The following is an 18716-nucleotide window of genomic DNA, read 5'->3' as shown; positions in this document are numbered from 1 at the left end:
TGTAAACATCATAAGTAATTTGAAAATGAGTTTAGTAGGTAAGCTATTACCTTTTTTTAGTGCTAAGATTGTATAATTTCTGATAGCTGCAAGTTTAACAATCAGAACTACAAGACTGTAGTGTTTCTAGGTGCACTAAATCCATTGTTCTTTCTGTTGTAGATCCACCAACCGAAGAATGCCATTCACTGTGTTAATTTCAAAAAGACAAAAATTAGCACACCACTGCTCGAACTTGACTGAAAACACAAATAACTCATGCCATCCATCTCAAATCAAGATTAGCTATATATTTATAGTTGGAACAACGATATATAACGATTCAGTTACAATGAAAAAAAATCAACCAGACACTACTCTATTCTAGCAACCAATTACATCCCTGCGAGAGAACTTACCCACTCCTTTCAAACAACAATTTTCCGCCAACGCATAATCAGGGATAGGCTAAAAAATACTATGCCCTGATCATCATAAGTCTAATTGAACCTCCTAGCGACTAGTAGCACTGAGCTCAAGGGTTCACCATCTTCACAACAACAACAAAAAAGACACACTCAAATGACTTAAGGAAGACATGCTGTGATATTTGATTTCAGCAAAATAAATAAAATGAATTAGTATAAGCCCTTTTACCAGTTACGCTGTAAGATGCAACCATTTTTTCTTCCCCTTTAACTTCTTGTTCTCCTGCACATCATCACGTAAATGAATTTAAATCCCTGATCATTGTATCCTCATAAAACTGTAAACATATGTAGGCAAAACTTCATAGGAGCACCTCTTCCTCTATAATAAAGTTCGAACTCAGAGTATAATAAATCATATACAGTCTATTGGATCCTTTGAGAGCAAACACTGAAGCATTATAAGTGAATCATAACTCAATACAGAACCTACAATAGCTAGACACTAAGCATAGCAAAACCAAAACACATTGGTCTCCTTTGATGCTGTGAAGAACTTGGCAATGACAGTTAAACAAACATGTACTGTCTCTAAAGAATTAAGATGAGAAAAATTAAAACTCTATAAAGCTAAACATCTTAATACCATTAATGAGCTTCAGCAAGTAAGGGGCATACAATTTAAAACAAATACCAAACTAAAACATAAACCGAATAATATTCAGAAATGATAGAGAAAAATTGAGATTACTACAAGTACAAACCTAAATTAAAAATTAAAACAAACCTTTTACCAACATATGTGGAAAGGGAATCAATAAATTCAGGTTGTCCTCCTTAGAACAATGACATTAGCTTATCCTGCAGAAAAAACAATAAAATCTCAAAATATAATCGAAATCCTTTAATCAAATCTACAAGGAAAGTACTATCCCCCGAGTACCAACAATATTTGTTCGATCATCAACACCCAAGGCTTCAGTAAAACAAAAGTATATCAAGGCTTTCAAATAGGGAAAACATACTCAAACATTCAAAAAAGTGAAGGGTTTTTAAGATTATCATTACCACCAGTAAGAGAAGATTCAATTTCAGATTTAGGGGACTTATTTCTTATACTAGGAGAAGATATCTTCAACCCACTTGAAGACTTGATGAGTTTTTTTGCAGGGAAAAATGTATAAGGAAACACCTTTCTGCAAAAAGGATAGAAGATGAAGAGAAATTAAATCATTAATCATACTAAAAGTCTATCATATTTAGCAAACAAGGACAAGATAATACCTGATGTTTTCAGGAGCAGAAGACGAATCTAGGGTTACGAAGTTTGCTTTAGATTTCTATTGATACATGTTTTTTGATTTTTTGATCTTTGATATGAGAGCGAGATTCAACTTCGATTTCTAACTTTGATTTCTAATTATTGAGAAACAAACTGGATTTTAAATCTAGGGTTAGTGAATTTTTGTTGAATTTGATTATGAGAACGAAATAATGTTAAAATTGAATGGTTGATTATTGAGAAATAAACTGTATTTTAAATCTAGGGTTCTTGAGTTTTTGTTGAATTTGATTATGAGAACGAAATAATGTTAAAATTGAACTGTTGATGGTGTTGAAAGTAAAGAGTATGATTTGGGGACATGATCTGTGGATGAAGAAGAAAGGGATATTATCTTATGAAGATGGGGATAAGGAGCTGGGGATCTCGTTCTGTGAATGAGCTAAGAAACGGAAGAATGAAAGGTGTATGGGTATTGTCGTCTGGAACGGGGGGCCATAGAAACTAGTTGCTCCCACAGTGGTTCTTATACTCGATAAGCGAGCCCTACTTTATTACAAAAATGTCACTAAAATAACGACTGTGACGAAAACATGTTTAATTTTTAACAAGAAAACTACTGTGACTCACAACTCATATAGTTACCACCAGCTGAAGAAAGTCGTATATTTAAATTCCTAGAAGTGGTTAAAAATCTATTCTCCACTAGTGTATGGCAAATCCTTAAACCCTAAACAAACTATAACACCAAAATCCTCTGTCTACAAGTTTTTCTCTCACACCGATATTGACCTTCACGGTAGCACACGATCCTCCCTACCAAAGAGACCAAAAAATTCGAAGCACAAGGATTTACCACTCTTCTAGGCTGGATTGTTTCCACACCTATATTTCTAATCCTTTATATAGAGAAACAAACTTGGCCTTTAAGACAACGTTACTTTGGAAATAAGTTTCCTAACTTGGTCCTTAAGATTTCCCAAACTTTAGGAATAAGCTTTGTGCAAGATAGAGTTTGACTTTTGGTCAAACTTACCACCGACCAAATCCAACAATTCTCCACCTCGGATCATGCTTTCAAGCATGAGACGATCAAACAAAGAATCACCTTTATTTGCCTGCACATCATCTCTATATATACCATTAAAATTACTTTGAAGCTCAAACCCAAACTTCCATCTCCGTAGAACCATCTCTTCGACCAAAACACCATGATGTTGATAAAAGTCTTCAAACCATCTTCTACTAGAAGAACACTTGTGAAATTGATCTTGTTTCACAAACACCATGAAAATCTCCAATCACCATCAACGAATCCTTACACAGACTCAACCATTGATCACCAAGAGAACCATCCAGAAGAATCACCATCAACTTCACCTAACCAGTAAGCTAATTACATATTGAACTCTAATCCAGAAAGGAAGAATTAGATTCAATACCATACTCCAGCACTTTCCATGATTACCGTGTATCTGTAATAAACCATCAGACATCTCCACTGTGATTAATAGGCTTAATCCTTTGAGCAATTCACAAATCCATCACCAATATGACGTACTTTTTTACCACCATCACACCCAATATACTCGCTCAAAATATATATCGTGTGAATGCCCATATTACCGAGGTACATGCTTTCGAGATCGGGAACATTCTTGATATTACGTGCAAGCCATCAAGAATACTTTAAGATAGACTTAAGAACAAAAATCCATAACATCTCGTGCATAACTTCGAAGCTTTGCTGGACTTGCTTCTACATGAGACCTCGTAGCCCATCCTTTCTTCAAGATTTATAATCCATTCTTTATAGTGTATGATTACTAACACTCTTCAAGAAGTAAATACTATTCCACCTCGTTTAATCTTATTCTTCGTCCCATACTACATTACAAAATCAAACAAAGAATATGCACTTCTACCAAGTTGAGCCTCTGATTTGTAAATCACATCACAAATCCATCTTTGTGTAAACACCAGTTGAAACATTATCTTCAAAACATATTTCTCCACCCGAACAATAAACCATCGTTCAATTCCAGTTTCAATCACACCAACCCATCCTTGCTCTGATACCAATTGTTGGGAAAATTGGAACCCCGAGTGCAGCGGAAATCAGGATCACAAAGGCAATTGGTGATTTGAACCAAACATTGGAGAAATAATAAGAAAGAGACAGAAGATAAACAAACACACAACCACGACACAAGATATACGTGGTTCACCTTTCATGCTACGTCCACGGCCAACACCACCAGAAAAACTTTCATTAAATCAAAGACAATTACATGCTCTTTCAGCAACTCAAGACAAGCCAAAGAGTTAACAAGACATACCCGAGAGCGCCATCGAAGAAACCATAGAAATCAACTCTCTAACCATTCCTCGAAACAGCCTCATGCCTTCTCTTCTACACCTTCTTCACAGCTGCTATTAACAAAGGAGAAACACGGAGGCACTAGAAACTTGGTGTAGGGAAAATCCTAAACCTTAAACAAACTATACCACCAAAATCCTCTCTCTACAAATTTTTCTCTCACACCGATATTGACCTTCACGGTAGCACATGATCCTCCCTACCAAATAGACCAAAAAAATCCGAAGCACAAGGATTTACCACTCTTCTAGGTTGGATTGTTTCCACACCTATAATTCTAATCCTTTATATAGAGAAACAAACTTGGACCTTAAGACAACATTACTTTGGTAACAAGTTTCATAACTTGGTCCTTAAGATTTCCTAAACTATAGGAATAAGCTTTGTGCAAGATAGAGTTTGACTTTTGATCAAACTCACCACAGACCAAATCCAACAGTAACCTTATTAGATAAGCAGATGATTTAATTGGGACATCAGAGTTACGGAGGATGATAGTAATACTTTAATTAGACAGTAATTCCCCCTATGGTCTGTTTCATTTAGTATCACCAGCCCTCCAGTATCGTATACGTATCCGTAAGGATCCATACGACACTGATACCAGATACACTACGTACCTTGGTCAGCATCACTGGTAGGATCGTATTGTATCTAGATTCATGAAGGCCATGTACAATACAGATACCTCATACGGCGGACGACGTTTCGTACCGTACCGGATATGGCTAACCAGGCCCTGAAAGCGTAAAGTTAGGCCCATGAAATCATACTCAATCTGCCCTGACGTGCTGGTCTCCCACCAACTTATTATGTTGTTAAGCAATGAAAAAAGATCCATAAAATGAAAAGCATTGTTGAATTAATTTTTGTTTTCAAGTATTTGAATTCTTATATTTTTCTATTAATCAAAGTGTCAATTGTCAAATACAAATTCCCACTTAAGGAAAAAGTTTGAATAAATTAGCCACTTAAAACTTTTACAGGAGTTGACCTATCTTTGGGCGGGGATAAAGTGGTCGACCTTTTTAATAAAGGGTGAGTCAGGGTTAGCGATCACAACACTGAACAGTGAACCCACAACACACCAAAACCATCTCTAATGTCGATTTCCGGGTCATCTACGACGAGTCTCCATTTGTCGGACCAACTGCTCCCTCTTTAAGAAGATGCATGACTGGAATTCTCGTGGAATGACAAAATGGGTTGTCGGGGTTATTAAGCGCGCACCAGGTATTGGTTAGGTGCAATTGGTGCTCAGGGGCTGCTCGATTCTAAGTGAAATCTCCACTACATAAACCTAACCCTCAAATGATTTGATTTGGCGGACCAATAGAATGATTCACTAGACTACTTTCAGGTTCATATAGGTAGAGCCTCGAGATTTGGCGGACCAATAGAATGATACCGCCAGTAACATGATATTGGTTTTAAGTTCACATTGCAGATTAAGACTGATATCTTTAAGCATTATTACATATATTTTTCGGAAACTGGGTCATTTGTTCAAATATTTTTAAAACATGATTCAAATTGATGAGTAAAAATTAGTATGGGTGAAATGGATACCAGAAAAATACCAAGGATGAAACTGGATTCATCCTGACTTAAACTTAAAAAATAGCAAGGACGAAACTGGATGAATCCTGACTATTTTTATATTTTTGTCCATTTAAACAGCATCAAAATCTAGATGTCTTTTTCACCCGTAAATTATTGATTTTGGTTTTTTTAACCAAGTTTGTGTATAATTTTTTCCGAATTTAATTAAACACGATTAATTTTAATGACTCGCTGTGGCACCGTTAAAAAGGCGCAATCCCGATTATTTTAAACCTTCTTTCTTTTGGTCCAGTACTTATTGAATATTGACCAGCTAGCAAATCAACAAATTAAATGCTCGAATAAACTAATCCATCCTTAACAGAATGCTCTTGGCAGAATTCGTCAACTTGTTTATTTATTTTTATTTTGGCAAAGGAATCTCGTACATTTTTGTTTCTTGGATATTCTACTTCCTTAAAGACGAAAGATCTTTGCAACCTTTCTTAACCGGTGAATTATAATTAATCTTCTTATTATATGTTCGGAAATTGATGGAACAGTGACGAAAAGTTGAAAGCGAATGTTTACATGCGAACAAGAGCGTGTTTCACGTAAAGACTTCATTTTCAGTTATTGTTTTACTTAGATATTGTGGTGCGCTGCGTTCGTAAGACATTACGTCTCTACTAATATAAGTTATAATCATCACCAACAAATGCGACAGAACTAATAATGCACTCATTAATGGTAGTTGAGCTTTGGTTATGACTATTGATAATATCAAAGGTTATTGTTATTGAATTAGTTAACGTTATTTAATTGCTGATTAGTGGATAGTAAGATAGTTAGTGAAAGATATTTAGATACAATAATATTGACACAGATCCATACGTGTCGACATTATGTTGGTTGACCCGAATAACTACCAAGGTGCATCCAAATTTGGTTAGCCCCTGATCGATGGAATTTGCCGTTTCAATATCTGGCTCAATCCAGAGACCATTTTCACTCTTTTAGTTTTTTTTTTTTTTTTTTTTTTTTCTTTTTTTTGATACATCAGTCTGGGTTAAAGAGACCCAAACCAAACAGGAAAGAAAAAAAAAGAAACAAGAAAACAAACAAACGTAATGTCTAATTAAAACTTACCTTGCTTTATCTGCAACAAAGATTTCTTTGAACTCCAAAGTGAACTCAGCTGCAAAAATCTTCACATAGTTTGAGCTAGGGTATAACCCAACAAGGTAATGAGCATCCCTGTTACTTTCCTTATAACAATGACTTATCTTAACAGAAGAAAATTTTCCAAGAAGCACCTTGACTCTTCTCCATATCTGAATAGTGTCCCAGGAGGCTTGGGATCAGGGTTTTCCAGAAGCAGACAAGTAGACAAAGAGTCTACACACAGGTGTATACATTGAGCTTCAACCTTAAGAGCAATTTTTAAGCCTAGCTCAACCCCTTGCATCCCATGAGCACTGACTGATATAGGATAATTACCACCTGTAGCAGCAATCAACTGATCTCCCAAAGAGTCTCCAATAATGGCTCTAAACCCAGCACCAGTGTCAGATTTTCAAGCATCAGTGTGTACCATAACATCATAATGTTAGCGAGTCACATAAAATTGGTTGTTTAAGAATGAAATCACAGCTTATTATCCATCTTTCCATAAACTGCATGTTAGCATCAAAGGCTTCATCTTTTAGCTTATGGGCATTCAATTTAAGCTACACCTCTTGCACAATAAGAAAGCTCACAGAATCAATGGAATTGTACTTAGCTGTAAAAATTCTGGAGTTTCTTTCTCTCCAAATGTTATAGATGAAGCTATTAAAAATCAGTCTCTTAATCAAAGCAACACAAGATTTTCCCATAAAATGAGAAACACACTATTGAATTCCTCCTGCCAAGTGCTGCAGATGTCTTTAAGGTAGCCCATTTTAAGAATTAATCCTCTCCAGACCTGGCCAGCAAATTCACATCCATGAAATAAAAGATTTTCATTTTCTTCAGCCGCACCACATAACAAGCAAGAAGAAGAAGTGATGACATTCCATTGAAGTAGCTTATCTCTAGTCTTCAACCTACCATGGAGAGTAACCCAAGAAATAAAGGAGTGTCTGGGAATGTTAGAACTAAACCAAACAAGAGAACTCTAAGAAATATGCTCACTATGAGGGAACAAGGCTTTATAAGTCTATTTTACTGAATATTCACCATTCTTACTAACAATCCATATCACCCTGTCTTTCTCCAAAGCACAGAAATCAGCTAAAGCAACCTAATAAAAAACTAAATTTATGCTAGGGTCATAGGAAGAAGTAATGCTCCATTCATTCATATTAATGAAGTCAGGCACTGTACATTCAGCCTTAGGAAAGAACTCATGAATAATAGCTGGATCAATCCAATCAGAAAGTCTGCCATGAGGATGCAACTTGTCATGGAGAAAGCTAGTAGTAACTCTATCTCCTAGAATAATAAAAATCATATCTTTTGCAAGTTGTCTTTGATCTAGAACTCTCCTCCAACACCATGAAGCATCTTGGGGAACAACCAAGGACCAAATGTCTTTACCTTAAATGAGGTTCTTCTTGAGCCAATCATTCTTGACCCAATCATTCCAGATAGAATCTTTATCAGATAACAAATCTCATATATGTCTTAAGTTAGCAGAAACATTGTTAATCTCAATATCTCCCACCCCCAAACCTCCCTCAGTATAAGGATAACAAATAGTAGTCCAGCTGTTAGGACAGTGTTTTCTCCCAAGCTCTCAACCATCCCAAAGAAATCTCTTAAAAATTCTAGTATCACTCTTTTGGAAAGGATAAAACAAGAAAGCCAATAAAAAACCATGCCAGAAAGGACATGTTTTCTCAAAGTCAATCTACCAGCAAAAGATAAATACTTAGGCTTCCAAGATTGAACTTTATCTTTAATATGAGCAATCAAAACCCCCGACAATCATAATAAGAAAGTCTAGTAGAGATCAAGGGAAGACCCAAATACCTCACTGGAAGTTTGTCTTCTTGACAATCCATGATAGAGAGAATATCCTGCAGAATCCTATCACCAACAGCGAAAGCAAATAAAGAAATCTTTTGTTGATTCATTTGAAGGCCAGAGCAGTCACCAAAATCCACAATACCTCTCTTAAGACTAGCAGCTGCTTAACTAGTACCAAAGAATGAGACTAAGAAGCTCCATAACCATAAAAAACAAGTAAGGAGACAAGAGATAACCTTGTCTCAAGGCCTTAGAAGCACCAAAGAACCATAGGGTGAGCCATTGACGAGAATATCAAATTTTGGAGAAGTAATACATTGCTCAACCCATCCTATGAAAAGGTCAGGGAAACCCATTTCCGTCATAGTGCTACTAACAGCCTTCCAACTTACAGTATCATAAGCTTTCCTTAAGTCAATTTTCATGGTGCATCTTGGGCTACGAGATGATGTATGGTAATTCCTGATAATCTCATGTGCCACCATTATATTGTGTTGAATAGATATCCCTGCAATGAAAGCAGACTAGCAGGGATTACTTCAATAACATCTGCATTCTAAGAGATAAGATCTTTGTTATGCATTTATAAACCACCCAACAATAAGCTATGGGTATATAATCCACAATTCCAGAGGGATTTTCTTTTTTAGCTACTAAGTTTAAAAAGGTACTATTCACTTCCATAAGGAGTCTTGAACTTTTAAAGATATTCTGGATTGCAGCAACAAAGTCATCACTAATTATATTCCAACAAACTTTAAAAAAGTGACTGGAGAATCCATCTGGACCAGTAGCTTTGCAAGAGCCTATAGAGGAAAGAGAAGCAACAACTTCATCTCTTGAGACAGGTTTGATAAGATCATTTTTAGATTCTTCGTTTATCACTTTATCAAAATGTAACTCTTCAATTAACTCAACATTAGTATCCACAACCCACTGCTCATCATAATGCTCAGAAAAGAAAGAAATACATTCCAAAGCTATCTCCTTATCATCCACTAGAACATTACCATCTCTTGAAGTGAGACCGAGGATATTATTCCTGGATCTCCTTTCTTTTAAAGAATTATGAAAGAAGTGAGTGTTTGAATCACCAAAATCAAACCACTGAACTCTAGATTTGTTTTTTTCATAGACTCCTCGTACCTTGCTACCTTTGCATAATGTTGCACCGCTTCTTTCTCCCTCCTATCCAGAATATGACAAAGGGGAGAAACTTGCACTTGCTGCTGAACAGAAATCATCTCAGTCTTGGCCTCCATAACATGCTAAGAGAGGTTCTTAAATCTCAATCTTTTCCATTTAATGATAGCAGCCTTAACCTTTCTGAGTTCAGTCATAAAAACAAACATAGGATTACCCCTAACCTTGTTAATCTAAACCTTCCTAACCAGATCAACGAAATCATGCTCTTCAGTCATAAAATTAAAGAATCTGAAAGAAGGAGGACCATGTATCCTTTTTTCAACAATAGAAGCAACTCCAAAGGAGTGATCAGAGATACCAGGAGGAAGAAAATCTGCCTTAGAATCCACAAATTGATCAATCCAGTCCATATTAACCATGATTCTATCAATCTTAGAAAAAATTCTAGTCCCCCCCAAATTGAGTAATTTGTAACACCGAATTGTTACACAAATTAATGTGACAAATATTGTTACACAAATATGTGTTACATCATCAAAAGGTGTAACAATAAATCCTTATTTAATTATATTTTATTTTTAAGTAATTTTGTCATACTAAATAGTGTGACTAATCATCCATCTCAATAAAAAAATTTTGTAAAAATATATTTTCCCTCTCTCGCGTATTTTTCTCCCCCGTTTTAGATCAACCCAGTAACCACGTATCTATACTCGCGGTTATTATACCTACCAGAAAGTAACAGGGGGTTAATCGTGGGAGAGTTCGAGAGATTTTAATGTAATTGGGTTTTCTCCTGTTAGTCCTGAGGGAGTTTGAGGGAGTCTCTCCAAATCCCCGTTAGTCGTGGGGGAGTTTAGAGGAGTCTCCTAAACTCCCTGGAAAACACCTGTTAGTCGCTGGAGAGTTTAAAAAAAGCTCTTGAACTCCCTGTTAGTCATAAAACCCTACAATACTAGGGAGTTGGTTTCTTTGGGGAGTTCGAAGGAGTTTTTAGTGTATTTTGGTCTCACAACAAATCTCTCAAAAGAGTAGAGATTTTAGTGTATTTTGGTCTCACAACCAAATTTGGTTCAAAATCTTTCTTTTCAAATCATACAGATTTCTCAAATCTCACCAACAAAAATGTTGTTCCCAACATGATGAAATGATTGTCAGATGATGGCCATTATGATACGGTGAAACATTTCTAGGAAAATATTAGGATAGTGATCTAGAGTCCATGAAAACGTGTGGATATATAGATTGTTTAGATCAACATATCCCGTAAGATGCACCAACAAAAAAAAATGTAGAAGTCTTCACAATTAGCGCTTCCCTGAGTTGAATTATATTACCACTTCTGCAACCACCGTCAAAACTATTTTCTCACCACTACCATCACCACCTATAACCAACCACTACTCCCTTAACCACCCCAAATAAGAACCCTAATTTTAGAAATAAATAAGATTCAATAAATGCTATAGCTCGGAGAAAAGATTTTGAACCAAATTTTAATTCCATCACAATACGTGACACATTTGGTCGCTCTCGGTGGACAGTTAGTAAAAACTTCAACAGGAAAATGTGGAAAAATGTCCGTGAACAAAGGGAGGAATTGTATGGAGACCGTTAAATTGAAGGGAAACAAAATTATCTCGTTGCACAAAATAACATACTATTGATAACGAGATATGATCATTTTCATTTATTTTTTTTTCTTTTAATTAAAGATCAATGTTATTTGCAAATGAGGGTTTATTGTTTCTTAAAAGAAAATGAGTTAGGAGTCAACTCTCTCAAACTCCCCCAAACTCCCTCTAATAAACTCTCTCAAACTCCCTACACTCCCCCAAACTCCATGAACTCAAAAACACCAAACTCTCTACACTCTCTCAAAATCTCTCAAAATTCCTGAGATTTAAAATACACTCAACTCCCCAGAAATCACTCGAGGACTAACTCCTGTAAAAGATTAGTACTATTTTCCTTGGATCGAGGTAGGCCTTTCTTCAATAGCTTTCCCTAAATCTAATGAATCGTGAAGCTTCCCATATTCCTTTACAGCAAAACTGAAAATGTCCTTCAAAAAATTCTATTGATTTCATTAAGGTTTATACCATTTCCTTCTGGAAGATTTGTATTGTTCTTCTTCAGATAATGAGATTTTGTTACTATTCTGCTACCCTAATTTGTCAGATAAGTTATCAACACAATCGGAATTTCGTTTATTTGCAGATGAAAATTATTGTTAGGGTTTCTATAGATTAATACTGTCTAATCATAATTATTCTTCTTCCCTAATCGCATGATTGAGATCCTGTACTATTCTTTTTCCTTTGTAATTTTACTTATTCATGCCCTAATTTCTGTAATTAGACCATTGCCTTAATTTCTATTGCAGGATAATGAAATATGGTACAACGTTAAGGACTTTGGAATCACATCGATCTGGTGAGTTTCAGATGGCAATACGTCTTAGTGTCCTGTTAGTTTCATACTTTTTTTGGTGTTTATTTGTATGATACCGACTAATTTAACTGGTTTGTGCACAAGTTGCTTGATGAATTGCATGAAAAAAAATATAATTATTCTATACAGTTGTTGTGTTTTCTTAGTTATAGTATGGTAAAGAATTACTCTTTGGTCTAAACATATGAATTTCAACTAACTAAAATCTTAAGAAAATATCTGAATGACGCTCACGCCACCCATAAATGTTACCATTAGGACAATATTTATCCAAAGTTTGAAGCCATTAAACATGATTTTGTACACAGTATTTTGTCACTTCTCCTTTCTTTTTCACACGTGCCACCCCTCCTCTATCTTGGTAGCTAGCTTACATACAATATCAAACCAAAGCGTTCATTAACCGGCCAGACCATGACTGAAAAAATCCATGAACCAGTTCAGGTGGCAGCTCTTTTTACCATGAAATGTTTTTAGAAATGTCTTTGTTAAGAATTGTTCTTTTGTCTCAGTTCACCCACTACTTGTTACGTTTTGTAGGAACAAAGGACCCTTTTATTGGTTGATTTAGTGGTTAATTAATGTCCAAGAATCATTGAGTATGGTGTGGTTCACTGTTCAGTTAAACTTATTGTATTTGAATTGTTGTACTTTCAGGGAGGCCTAGGGGTCGTAGGTACAGCTTGAAGCCTCTTGTGTCTAGACTATACGAGCTCCTTGGACTCAAGGTGAGTTTTCCATAACCTTAACTCCTTAAGTGACCTCGTTAAATGAATTTTGTACCTTGTAAATGTTCTTATATAGTGTTGGACACCTTAACAGGTTGAAATGGCAAATGGTTGTGTCGGGAGAAAGTCCAGGATTTGATTAATGCAATTCCTGTTTGCGAGCAATCTAGCATCTATTGCTGACATTTATGTTAATGCTTGTTTTCTAACTGCTCACGGAACTGATAATTCCTGGGTAGGAGTTACTAAGTTCATAAGGCCGTCTGTGGATGGATTCCTTGTGCTCAAGGTATGCCATTTTATAACTTTTAGTGCGCCTAATATATTGTGACAACATCCATCATCTCTGTTTTTGGTAGCAGTAGTAGTACAGTTAATAATAATTTGTGACAACGCCCATCATCTCCGTTTTCGGTTTGTATGCATTTCTCATAGCTGCTATGTGTGATACTACAGTAAACAAAGGCATCTCTTCCATGGTCGGATCAAAAAAGGTAATGTCTCTTGCGATTTTATGACAATCTCCCCCGCATTAACTTTTGCATCACCGTCTAAGATTAAATTATTTGTTAAATTTGTACTTACATGACGTTTTGTGACCTTTTAACTTCCTTTGGTCTTGCTTTGGTAGTGATATCTAAAAAAATGTTACGTTGATGCATGTCTACCCAAAAAGTCAAATTAGAAGTGGAATTTAAATTGCTTAGGATTGTTGTACATATGGTTAGCCAATCTGTTTCCCGTGTAGATCATAACTTGTTTGTCTAGAAATCATTACTTATCCTTTCATTAATTTCATTTAGTAGATCAATCATCTGTTAATTCAACACATCATGATTCAGTTCAATTTTTTCTGCTCTGTCTGAGTACTTATTATATATGGAGATAACGATAAGTGTCTGCAGTTGTGTTTCTTTGGTGTCGCTACTATTGCTGGTGTGTACTGCCATCGCTACTAATTCAAAGTTAGAATGAACACCATAATACTGTTATTCAACCAGCAGGTATACGGGTAGGTTAACTTCTAGGGTCATATTAAAAATACAAGGTTGTCAAGCAGGTTGGGACAAATTTACACATATTACGTATGATGACTTTATTATTGATTATGTACTTACTGCATTACAGGTCACGACACAGAAAATATCCAATAATCTGAAGGGCCAATCATGGATGATTGTTGCAGTCCTGACTTTGAGTCGAATACTTTTACCAGGAATATGGATGACAAATCAGAACGTGAATGGTAAAGAAGGGAACATACTGGTGACTGGATATGTAGTGAGCGATTTGCAAGGTAAAGTATGTCACCACAGACTTATTCCAAAGAATGAGCGAAGGTTTTTGAAGAATGTGTCTAAAATGCTTCTGCACCAATCTGGGACCCTCCTCAAGGTGATGATTATTGGTTGTGGTTGGGTGATATGGAAGGAATAAGAAGCGGTTGTAATCTGTAAAATAAACTTTGTTTATTATAGTCACAGATAGTTAAGATCAATTCCAAGCGAAGAGTTGATAATTTTAGGAATATTTGTTAGTTTTTTTCTTTATATTTAGGTTTTATGAGTACTTAAGATATATACAAGTTGATGTTTAAACAATTTTTTTTTGTATTAGTTTTATTGCAGCACTATGTTTTTTAAACTTGTTCATGTGGATTGTTGTAGATGTTAATTTTGAAAATATCTCTGATTCTACAGCAGTGAGATGGAATACCCGATGGGGGATAAAAATAATTAATTTTTTTTCTTAAATTACTGCTTAATTTGTTACACTAATATATATAAGAGATTTGACATACTTATTAGTGTGATTTAAATTAATTAAAGTCACACTTATTAGGGTGACCATTAATGTGTAACAAAAGAAAAACACCATATTTATTACACTTATATGTGTCACAATAAATAAGAAGCCACACATATTTGTGTCACAAAATGTCTGTTTTGGTGTAGTCTTGTTTGTTAAACCAAGTGTATAAGCAATCAGAATAAGATAAGTCCATAAGATGAGCATCTTGAATGCAATTACTCATATCCTGATAATGAAAAGGCCAAATCTCAGCACCACCAGTTTTTTTAGTGGGAGACATAATAGAATTAAAGTCCCATAAAACAATCCAAGGCCTAGTATTGGATCGACTGTAGTTACAAATATCCTCCCACAAAGATCTTCTATTAAGATTATTATTTTCACCATAGACAAAAGTAGCCACAAAAGAAAATCCCTGAACAGTGTCAACTAAAACAAAAATGCACTGGGCAGCAGAATGAAGAACACTGAGTTTAACAATGCTAGGATCCCATCCAATCAAAATCCTACCAGAATCATCATTATTATAATTATCTAAAAATTGCCAAGAAGGCATTATTTTATGTCTTATTCTACTAGCATAAATCTCTTGTACATGGGTTTCAACAACACCAATTATTGATAAATTATTCAAGCTAATAAAAGAAGCTACTTCTACTTGTTTTAGAGGGTCATTAAGCCCTCTAATGTTCCAAGCTGCAATTTTAAACATTATGGATTTAGGTAAGATTTGGTTTCTTACCTCTAGTAGATCTCTTAAGATCTAAGCTATTTGAAGCCAATGTCTGCTTTGAAGGACCAACATCAGTAGGTTTAGTAATAAAATAAGCTCTGATGCCTCCACCATCACTAGCACAAAGGGAAGAAGAATTATCAGTACCCTTATCTTCACCACCAGAAGTTTTCTTAGGCTGGGTATGAACAATATTAAGGTCTTGTTCACTTAAACCCTCCAATCTGTTGATAGTCTCAGTAATACCATTACTCATTGCCTTCAGTAAATCAGGAGCAACTTTATTCCTCTCAATCACAGGAATAAGATGTTCAATATCAACAATTTGACAATCCAAACCAGAAGATCCCACACCAGAAGAACCCACACCAGAAGAATCAGTAATAATTGGATGGCCAAAACTTGCACCCTGATTTTATATATTGTCTCTGTGTCTTTTAGAACCTTTGACAACCCGACCTTCCTTATCAGGTACATTCTTCTTCTGAGGTAATGGCACCTGTTGAACTTGGGTAATCACTTTCTTACAAGCAATAGAAGAATGATTAAAAGTCTTGCAATGACTACGCATAGATGTTTCCATGGATACTCAACAGTCACCTCAAAAACAAGAGATCCGTCCAAGTACACAGTAATAGAGCTATGAAAATCACAAGAAGTATCAATCTCAACACATACACGAGCATAGATCATTCTAGTTCTATTCAAAGTCTTCTTATCAAGCATAATAAGAACACCCACACAACTAGCACTACTACTCAGACCTTTTGCATTCCACATATATAGAGGAACCTTTCTAATGTTCATTCAGATAGGAATTATACTTAATTCCTCTAAGTCTTTCTGAAGGTTTCTACTCCAAGCTCTAATGACAAATAATTTGCTTGAGATATGAAAACAACCCCTTTCTAAGACAATTGTTCGGTCTTCTTCAAAAGCAAAATCAAATGCAAAAATAGAATCACTATGAAAAGTCATGTTAAACTCACCTTTAGGCTTCCATTCCCTTGTGAAAACATATTTCACCACTAGGAACGCTGATCTCTTACCCACAAAAGCACCCACCACCAGATCTTGACATTTCTAAATGTCTTCAGAGAAATCTGCTAAGGAATGAGAAAAAACTTTCTTGTCATTCACAATACCAGGGTTCCTAAATTTCAACTCAACCTCTTTTGGTTGAGTTTTCTTCTCAGAGGAAAAATCCGACTAGGTAATTGATCCAAACTTTTGTGTATCTTCATAAAAAAAGTGGGTTATGATTAACCTTCGGTGTACCAGAGACACCAGTTTCAGCACCAGATCGAAGCAAACAATTGAGAAAGCCATTCAGTAGAGGTAGAAAGCCACCCAACACCGTCGACATACCGCCGTCAGGGGCGGAGGGAGGAGGAAACAACCACAAAAAAGCTAAACCTAGAAATCGCCTTCAATCGCACCACCTCAGAGTTTCTCTCTCCTTGCGTGCTCTAAGTAGTTAGTATCTTAATGATCGCATTGGATGTTATTTGCTTGTGAGAGAGGATGAAATTTAATTTTCCTTGCAGGAATAGCAGTGGAGCTTTTATAACATAGGGATACAGTCTAAGTAGAAAATTATTTGGGAACCTAGGAAATTTTTTGACAAATATACGGAACAGAAAAGCTTGCAATAGAAATGATCTTTATAAGGCTTAAACTTGAATTCTATATACCATAAAAAAGGTTATACATAATAGAAAAGCTTGCAATAAAAATGATCTTTATAAGGCTTAAACTTGGATTCTAGACACCATAAAAAAAATTGCATTATATTGGAAGTAACTTTTGGATAAAATTACAAATTTTAGGGACCCCTAAGATTTTGGGCCTGAACATTTATGGGCCTCGGTTTAGATTAAGCGTTTGCACAGAAAATAGGAAGGAAACCTCCTGGATCACGATAAACACGGCATACAAGATCTCGGTAGTTATCACACCACTGCGTACCATGATCTTGGTAGTTTTCATATCAATGACCTACTTATCTTCGTTAGAGGTTCTTAACTCTTGAGGTGTTTGTCATCATCTTCATCACAATCTAATATTACGCTGCTTCTTTTATGCCTTTTGTTTTATGGTCTCTCAGACCCATCGTTGAGGTGGTGGACTCCAATAACCTCAGCTCTGATACTTTGCACCTTGTCACAGAAACCTTCCAGTTGAGGACTACGATTATTAGTTCTCCTTTCCTTAGTTTTCATATCGACTTCTCCATTTTGTCTCAGATTCTCCTTTCCTTTTTCCTATAGGTCTTATAACATTGTTTAATTTAAGGGAAACTTAGGCTCAGGCCCACTCATGGATCACCCATAATATGAGGCCCTTAATTAAAAGAAGTTTAAATCTAGGTCCCGAGTTATTAAAGGACGTTCATACCCTTTTATATATAAAGATTTTTTAGGGACCATGGTTTTTTGAGGGGACCATGGTTTTATTAGGCCACCTTCTCTATAGTTATAAGGGGTGTCCTAAAACATTGAAATGACTAACCTACCCTTAACCTAATTTAATTTAAAACCAATCCAATAACCATCTATATATATATATATATATATATATATATATATATATATATATAACCACCACCTCCTCCCACCACCATCGCCGATTACCACCACCGCCACCTCCGATTATCACCACCACCAACCACCGATTACCACCACCACCTCCGATTATCACCACCACCAAACACCACCACTATATATATATAGCTTAATTTAAAACATCAACAAAGATATTTTCACAAACCCATTACTTGTCATTCGTTTTTGGTTGAATAAATGAGAAGTAATCATTAAAATGAGTTGAAAATGAAAGTTGCAAAGAAGTTTAATGGAGGTTTTTTTCAGAGAAGAGTTCGGTTATCACGAATTAATTTTTTCTTAACCGATTGATTCGCAAAAAAATTCTTTTAACCGAACTCCTTGTATTAGAACAACACAAGTCCATAAGATCGGTTCCTTCGCAAAATAAGGATATCACCGAACTTTAGTTTACGAAAATAATGAGAAGTCCACAAGTTCGATTCGTTCGCAAAAATATTAAGTTTTCTTTGTAACCGAACTCTACCTTTGAAACTTCGTAACCGAACTCTACCTAATTCGCCAAGAAATAAATTTCGTAGTAACCGAACGTTTGCCTAATTGCATATATGCATATATAAGCCCAGTTTGGTTGATTCGCAAAATATGTTGAAGTT

General features: G+C 35.6%; 1 long non-coding RNA gene across 1 annotated transcript; it reads left to right on the top strand.

Annotated features, from left to right (window-relative positions):
- The first annotated feature begins 11823 nt into the window (after positions 1–11823).
- On the top strand, positions 11824–14595 carry LOC113307608. The gene is made up of 5 exons (XR_003339210.1): positions 11824–12205; positions 12881–12951; positions 13046–13240; positions 13408–13445; positions 14080–14595. It is a non-coding gene; the product is annotated as an uncharacterized LOC113307608 (long non-coding RNA).
- Positions 14596–18716: the final 4121 nt, after the last annotated feature.

The sequence above is a fragment of the Papaver somniferum genome, chromosome 9, assembly GCF_003573695.1.
Source record: "Papaver somniferum cultivar HN1 chromosome 9, ASM357369v1, whole genome shotgun sequence".
Lineage (NCBI taxonomy): Eukaryota > Viridiplantae > Streptophyta > Magnoliopsida > Ranunculales > Papaveraceae > Papaver > Papaver somniferum.
Note: the sequence above shows the minus strand (reverse complement) of the source record. Positions and strands in the feature narration are given on the sequence as shown.